The sequence below is a fragment of the Ixodes scapularis genome, unplaced genomic scaffold (assembly GCF_016920785.2).
Source record: "Ixodes scapularis isolate PalLabHiFi unplaced genomic scaffold, ASM1692078v2 PGA_scaffold4__175_contigs__length_147842914, whole genome shotgun sequence".
In the NCBI taxonomy this organism is placed as follows: domain Eukaryota; kingdom Metazoa; phylum Arthropoda; class Arachnida; order Ixodida; family Ixodidae; genus Ixodes; species Ixodes scapularis.
Genome location: NW_024609879.1, coordinates 66,254,897 through 66,263,968, shown reverse-complemented (window position 1 = coordinate 66,263,968; position 9,072 = coordinate 66,254,897).

The window sequence follows — 9,072 nt, the reverse complement described above, 5'->3', positions numbered from 1 at the left end:
GGTCGGCAAATCGAGAGCCTGCGAAAGCGCGTGTTCTGTGGCAGCTGTGCCAGCATCGTCGTCCTCTAGCACAGTGTTCCGACACAGGGTATAACAGTAAGCATTTATACTTTTAGTTGCGGCTTTTTCAGCGTCAATCGTCAAGAAACGAGAGTTGTTATTCAGCGGGCAGTTCGTAGAAACAAGCCTTTTCTTTGTTCGTAAATGTACACGCATTCCCGAAGAGCTCACAAAAAGGCCTGAATGGTGACGGAGATAAATATAACTGCTGGAACTTACAAATAAAGTCAAGCCAGCCCTAGAGGTTTGACTAGAATAAAGCAGGTAGCTTTCGAAACTTTGTCAAATAAAGTGAAAAGATGCAAGAAGAAACAACGTGATGTTCTACAACAAAATATGTGAAGTAATATACTATGTGTAGCAACAATCGATAATGCTTGTTGCTATAACAAATTTACTTCTTATCACATCACTTTCAGTGAATTTCAGGGGTGAACATAATTAGAGATGGATAAAAGACGCGTAACGTCCCCTCCTGCTAAGACATTACAAAAATGGTCCTAATTGCTAAAAAGGAGATGAACACTGTTGATTCTTGTCTGCGCAGTTATCGCTTCGAGCTTCTCGAAGAGGCACACAATCACCCGGTGTCCTCTTCACGTTTTTGATCGTAAAGAGATAACAACGGGACTAAGAAATTGGATATAGGAACACTACACTATCTTGCTCGCACCTTGACCATATGTTTCTTTCTATTTTTAGAAAAACGCATTTGGACTTTCTGATTTTCTTGCTTGTGTCTGCAGAAAACAAGATATTTCAAGTGGTTTGGCGCTGTAATGATAGGCCTAGAGTAATTGCAAAATGTCAAGCCTCTTTTTGCTTTCCTCACGAAATGAACCTATATATATATATATATATATATATATATATATATATACATATATACATATATATATATATATATATATATATATATATATATATATATATATATATATATATATATATATATATATATATATATATATATATATATCGGTTGGGGGCATACGAATGGGGAAGGGCGACCTTATTTTATTTTAAATACCCATTTTTCTGCAAATAAAAAAATAAAGTGACAATTTCATTTTATTTTCGAAGTCGCCGGTTCAGTAGCTCCAGTTATGATAATACGTGAACACGTGTACAACATTCCCTATACCCAGGAAGCAAGATCCTGCTGGTTCAATTCAGCAGTCCGAAAGTTCGTTCACCAACCCTTCTTCCCCTCATTCGTAATCCGCGCATTTTGTCAATTTTGGAATCCTCGAAACCTGTTTTCGGCAAGGTGGTTCCAGTCATTACCTCAAAACGTGTTTAATGACTTGGTTTCAGTCAAAAGTGCAACGCTCGAGTTTGAAGAAATTGCGTCACGCGCAGACCAAGGCAATATAATGGGCGCCTGTCCCATGGTACGAAATGCGTTGTCATCCAAAGCATAAATATTATATTCGTAGCAGCCGGTTTAATTAATACATGTTAATAACAAGCAGTCTTTGGAGAGATAGTGATTTACGGCAGCTATGAAAAAAGAAGCAACGTGCTTAATTATCATACCGATGAAAGTGTAGTGGAGGATCACTTACAAGCTTGCGTTACTCTGAAAAGCTTTTTAAAGCAAATTGAATATAGCTAAGAAGGATTATCATGTTAACTTTAGTGACCGCCTTCAGAGAAACCCTCAGACAGTTTGGAAGCATTTTATGAGTAACAAGAAGAACCAAGTAGGCATCGCGCCAATTGATGTATCCGGCCAGGCTCTCCACGATGACCAGGAAAAAGCAATGTGTTTCAGCAACTAATTCCAGTTAGTCTTTATTTTTCCTCTTTCTTGTTGCTGTCCAGTTCCGACCTCTGACGACACTCTGGCAAACAGCATGAGAGAGCTCGTGTTTATTTACGATGACCTGGTTAAACTTATTGAGTGGCTCAATCACGACAAGTCAAACAGCCCTGATGGCATTTCAAACAAGGTCCTCAAAGAGTTTTCAGATGTGTTATCAGTAAATCTTTATGTCTTGTTCACTGAATCACTCACAGAAAGTTGTTTACCTTTCGACTGGATGATGGCTTATTTAGTGCCGGTTCAAAAAACCGGTCCCAAAGGCAAAGTACATAATGACAAGCCCCTTTCACTTTAAGCGTGACTCTTATTGAAACATTATTTACATTAGCACTGTACAATATTTGAACTCGAACCATTTCTTGACCCCTCTTCAACTTGGGTTCGGACCAGGGTTCTCTTTCACAGCTCAGTTGGTGGAGGTGTTCAGTTGGTGGAGGAGGCCAAGACGTTTAACCTTACTGTATGCTTTTAGATTTTCAAAAAGCTTTTGACCCCTTTCTGAACAAATTTTAGAGCGCAGCTCTTAGGCGTCCGTTTCCGGCTTGAGCGGCGACGCCGTCGCCGTCGGCGTAACCGCGCGGTGCATTATGGGAAATGCCCCATAGTGGACCGCGCGGGGAGGAGGAGGAGGGAGGATGAGGGGGAGCAGGACGAGGGGGTGGGGAGGAGGAGCGGGAGAAGGAGGGGGAAGAGGACGAGGGGGAAGGGAGGAGGAGGAGGGGAGGAGGAAGAGGGTGTGGAGGAGGGAAGGAGCGGAGAAGAAGGGGGCATGAAAGAGGATGGGAGGGGGAGGGAGGAGGGGTACACCCTTCCCTTAGTACCATTCCCTCCTTTTCAAGAGCTGCGCTCCAATTTGGCGTTACGGGGTGTTGTAAACGTCTTTCATTTTTTTCTTCACAATATAAAGGCTCTCAATAAATAGAATAACGTTCACAGGTGGTTAGCTGAATATTTAAGTGTTTGGACCCAAGCGGTGGTAATTAACGTCAAATCATCTAATTTTATATCGGTCACTTCTGGTGAGCCCCAAGGGGGCACACCAGGAGGTGTTAGGGCAGTTTTAATTTTACTATTTATTGATGATATTGTTCTAAACATTTTCTCATTTATACTGCTTTATGAAGACGACTGTCATTTATCGTGCAGTGAGGGCTCTTGATGTTGGTATTCCTCTACAGTTGGACATTGATCGAATAGCCACCCGGTGCTCCCCATGGGGGATATATTTGGATGTTGAGAAAACCTTTTTTGCCAGATTTACTAGAAAAAACCTTATTCATCAGCATGTACTACATCGAATAGATCAGCATCACAACCCCACTGCGTGTAAAAGATTTAGGTGTTTACGTTTCCCATAACCTCTGATGGAAACACCATAAATTGAGATGACCTCTAATGCTCACCGAACGCTAGAATTCATCAAACGCAATTTTAGTGACTGTCCCCGTGAAGTCAAACATACTTTGTTGCTTACTACCATCAAGCCAATTCTTGAACGTGCTTCAGAAAGCTGAGACTACTACCACCATTATCTAAATAATAATATAGAACGAATTTAAAACACAATTACGAGGTTCGTCCTGAATTCTAATAATGGGTATCAGAGTGTGACCGATATAAAAAAAGGGTCTTAAATGGCAGCCTCTCTAATTTTGAGGTCAGTGATCTTGACTAACGCCCGTGTCACACGGACAACTCGAGTGCCATTTACAACGAATGACATTTGAACGATCGGCCAATCAGCGCGGAACACTCCGAGCGTCGGGCGTTCCACGCGCGAAAGATCGCGAAACGATTCGTTTATCACACGAATGTCATTCGTTGTAAATGGCATTCGAACAATTGCCCACGTTGCACGCCTATAAAAGTAAAACACGTCATTTATCATGAAATATTCGGCATTAACGTGTGAAATAGTTCTACCACACTTCATTTCTAGTAGATGTTATCAACCAAGGGAGATTAGTCCTCTGTCATTTGAAATTGACGTCTTCAAGTACTCTTTTTTTGTGCATTATTAAGCGAGGAATGAATTACCAGAGAAACTGTTTTAGACAAAGGAAAACTCATTGTTTTAATATTTTGCTTCGTGCCTATAATATTTATATTTTTTCCTAATGTACTAGTGCTTTATCGTGTGATCAGAAGTTGGAGTGCCCTTCCCTGCTTTCGTTCTGTGGACTGGCTAGTGCAGGCAGCGTCTGTCTTCTGTGTGTACCGAGCTGTGATGAGCTTTTTGTACGTCACCGACGGGCACTGTGGGGTAATGATAACAAATAAAATAAATAAATCCATAAAAAAGTGCAGCAACGAAGCTGTATAATTGGCCGCCGTCGGGGCGTCCTACCACCGCCAAAAGTCCAGGCATGATGCTGCTTCCATCAAAAGCTCAGAGAATAATTTCTTATGGCGCCCAATTAGTAGTCGTGGTTTGGTGCCGCACTATTTTATCTTTTTGGACCATTTAAAGATTTGCTGCGCAAAATAAGTTTTCGAAACGACGGCAGCATTATTTGTGGAAAGAGAAGTGCGACAGAAGACGAGCCGGTAGGAAGAAGGCATGCACGCCCTCTGGAGTAAAAATATAGATTTGACCGAAAAATGCGACAAAACAATAACATGTACACTAAAAAGTGCACTGATATTCCCCCAATTTTATTAGTTTTGCGAAAAAATTTCTGGGAAAAAATTGTGGCATTACTTTTTGAGCACCCGGCGTACAGAAAACGCAACAGCCGAAGCTGGCGTGGACTACACAAACTTAGTCATGTCACTCGTATATTGAGACGTCTGCGGCAGAACGAACGACATGATTGGAGGCACAGTACTTCAACCTTGTCGCGTAAACATTAAACCATGTCGCTTAAAGGTAAAAGCTTAAAACCAAAAGCTTAGAGCATAGGCGTACTGAAGAAGTACCATCCCGAGTTTTTTTCTTTTTTTTTTTTCGGCATTCCAGCTAACTGATTCTTTGAAACAAAGTGGAAACATCTAGCGGTTTCTGACTATATATTTTGATTTCGAAGGTGTATAAAAGTGTGCGCTCGGGACAGCTGTATAGCACAACTTCAGAACAGTGGGATCGAACCACAGCCTGCACTTGGCCGCTTGTGGAGTAAAACTGAGCTTGCCTGCTGGCCATGTTTTACGAATAGCCAAAGAAGTCGTCTTGCAAGAGGAACAATACCCACAGTCTCATAGGACCAATACAGACAGGCAATGGAAAAAAACTACGACACTGACATAGAGCTCGCTCCCGGAAATTAAACGAGAATATAAGGTCATGTTTAGGAAGTAAGCACAAGACTTCGTGACCATTATCCGCTATTGTTTGAATATTTCGATTCAGGCGAAACATTGCAATATTGCGATATTTCGATTGCAACTATTGTTGCAATTGATGCAAGTGTGTCCTAGATATCTTATCTTGCTCTGCGAGTTCAGCTTCTAGAGGAAAAAAGTGCTGCTCTCGAGATACCTGTCTCCCAACTCGTAGGGAAGAATGATGACTTAGAAAATCGTTCTCGTAAAAGTAACTTGGTGGTGTATGGCTTAATAGAACCCCAGAACGAATCCCCTGCGCCTTTACTTGAGAGCGTATCTACACTGCTGTTTCCAAATATGTCTGTCTATTGGGATGGCATAGAACGCTGTCATCGTTTTGGATTAGTTCGAGAGGGCAGAATCAGACCTGTAATATTTAAGTTGATTGATTTTCAAGACGAAATGCATATCCTCAAAACGCTCACAAACTTAAAGGCACTCAAATAATTATCAACGAAAATTTCTCGCCACATATTCAAAATATTCGAAAAAGTTTTAATCCGGCACCCCCGCGCTTAGAGGGACGGGGCTAGGGTTAGCCTGCGTTACGACCATATTCTTGTTGATAACGTCCGGTACTCATGGAATACTACGAATAACAAACCTGTGAAAGTACCTCACCCGGTCCAGCCCGAACATGCAAATTGACACGTAGCGAATGAACCGTTTTTCATTATTAAACATCAATGCTAGAGGCCTCTGGCCACAAGCCTTGTACCTTCATACTCACCGCACGTAATATACGTTACCGAAACTTGGTTACATGGTGGCACTTTTGACTGTGAATTCAGCCCTCCTAATTACAGTTTGGTACGCATTGATAGACCCTGTAGCGGCGGTGGTGTTGCGTTATTTTTTAAAACTGGTCTTAAGTATTCTGTTCTTCCGAGCTTACCTGACATTGAATCCTTGTGGTGTAAAGCGCGGCTTGCTAAGTTCGTTCTCGTTTTCGGTGCCGTTTATAGAACTCCTGGCTCTTCCCTTCAAGCTATTTAGGACGTTTATGATTACATACAAAAATATAATTTAGCGAGTTCCAAACTCGTATTACTGGGTGATTTCAATTCACCAGATATTAGCTGGGAAACAATTGTGGTTGGTTCTCGAGAACGGGTCATCTGTGATGCTCTTGCAGACATGACTGTGTCATTTCATTTAGATCAGATTGTAAAAACGCATACCAGAGAAAATTCTATTCTAGATCTTGTTTTCTTAGTCATGGTGTGACACAATCGGGCTACAATTGCGAAGTAATTGAGGAAATTTCAGATCGTAAAGCAGAACTATCTACGCTCAATTTTCATACCAATCATGTGAGTGCTAAAATCGTCACGGTCTTCGACTTCAACAGGGCTGACGATGCATCTATAATTGACGAGCTGAGTTTTTGTTTCGGTTATTTTTGTGCTATAAGTGCGGACTCTGATGTTACCACGCTGCTTAATCATTTTAATTATCTTCTAGATAGATGTATAAATAATTTTGTACCCGTTTGTAAAAAAGAAATATCCGGCACAGCCTTGGATTACAAGAGATCTCTTGTAGATAATGCGGAGAATGAAAAAAAAAACGCTCTTCGAAACAGAATGAAACTCCTGCTGATAAAGCTCTGTTTGAAAATCTAGAAAAACACTTTGAAAGAAAAGAAGTTGGAAGCTAAAACGAAATATTTTACCATAGGATATACCTCTAAATTCTGGAGGTCTCTCCTTCCAAAATCTGACAATTTCCGAAGTTTTACTATCGAGGGTGAATGTGCTAACGAACCAGTGGTGATTGCCAACTGCTTCAACGACTAATTTAGATCAGTATTTAGTCATGATAATGGCGATATTTCGCACTTCACTTTTAATAGCGCTTGCCCAGCCTTATTTGATGCTGAGATAAGTACACCTGGTATTTTTAATCTACTTTGAAAAATGAATTACAAGAAGAGCCCTGGTCCTGATGGAATTCTCAATTTTTTTTTCTCCGCCGGTATTCACTTTGGACGTCCAAATACCTGTCTGTAATTTTCGAGAAATTAATCACCACTGCAACAATACCACGAATATGGAAGTCAGCTAAAACAATCCTGTTATTTAAATCGGGTAACACGCAGGTGGTTGTGGGCAGAGAACTGCTAATACAGTTCTCTGCCCACAACGACATGGTTCTCGTTGTGGCCACTCTAGCTCTTCTCAACTTCTTGAGTTCACTCATCACATTGCTTTTTCTTTAGATAAAAGGAGACAACTAGACGCCATTTGTATTGATTACTCAAAAGCCTTCGACAAAGTACAACATTCTAAGCTACCTCAAACACTGCAGACACTAATTAAAAACGAAGCACTAATAAATTGGAGTGATGATTATTTGAAAGATTTATCTCAGTTCGTCTCCTATAGTAATACTTGTTCTAGCAATGTCGCAGTTAGCTCCAGCGTCCCACAGGGATTTGTTTTAGGATCCCTCTTATTCTTACTCTACATAAATGATGTCGTGAACCATCTTCTTGTTAAAATTCTCCTTTATGCCGATGATTGTGTTTTATACAACGAGATCAATTCAGAACAGAATCACAACATGCTAAATGACTCATTTTCACAATTTCTTGGTTGGAGGGAGAAGTGGCAGATCAAGATCAACTTTTCTAAACTGCGTTTATGTCATTCACCAACAAAAAGATGCTGAAAAACTTTTGGCATTGGTAATAAGATCCTGCGTCAGGTTTATGAATATAAGTACTTAGAAACTTTATTTACCGTATCTCTTAAATGGGAAAGTCACATCAGTTCCATTTGTTCTCGTGCCCTTCAAAAACTGGGATATGTTAAAAGAACTTTGGAATCGTCAACTAAAGAAGTTAAAATAACCGCGTATAGGACATTATTTCGACCTATTTTGGTATATAACTGAGTAGTCAGGGACCCGCATTTTAAGGGTGACATTAAGCTGGTTGATACAATACTGACTGAGGCTATCACATTTATTTCTAACCGTTCTGACCGGAAGTTTTCCCCCACTTCATTCATGACTGATGTAAGACTTGGCTTCTAGACACAAGGTTGAACGTCTTAAGCTCCTACATAATGTAGCTAATAATTACAGCGTACTTAATGGTAATAAATATATACATTTTACTACTCAATCACGCACTCGTAGTTCTCATCCCTTGAAAATTGTACATGTCAATGTCACCTTGCGTGTTTTAAATCTCTTTCTTTCCTAGAAGTATTGAAAGCTGGAACAGTATTGATGGTACGACTCGTTCACTTGCTTTTGATAAATTTTCGGATGCACTTTAGGTCGTTTTGTGCATACTAATTATAACCCTCCTATTTTAGTTATTGTTGTGTCTTTTTAGGGTGTGTTACATTACCTATGACGCTCCCTGTGTGTGTGTGTTTAAGTGCAATGTATATGTGATTCCCACTCCTGCAATGATTTTTCTTAAGGCCGCAGTACTTTGAAATAAATAAATAAAAATTATTTTATACTTTTCTATAAAAATAAAGAAAATGAAATTTCTAGAGTGTATAGTGGTCTAAAGTAAGTAAACAAAACCTCCTCTGGCGCTAAATAAACACAGTCCTGATTTTTGAGTGTTCAAATCTTTGCATAATGTTGCAGGATTTAGTAAATTAGACTAGTTATTGAGGCGTCTGCTCTCCCATCTTCAGTCACTGAAAAGAAGAAATTTTAGACACCCGTTTTTTTTATTTAAAAAAAAAATGGAAGCCATTTACCTGTAACCATTTACCTGTAACGCCGAATTAGAGCGCAGCTCTTAAGGAACAGGGGGAAAGGGTACTCATGGTCACGTGCTCTTGGGGGGGAGGGGTCACGTGATTTCAGGGGAGTCACGTGACCTTGGGGAT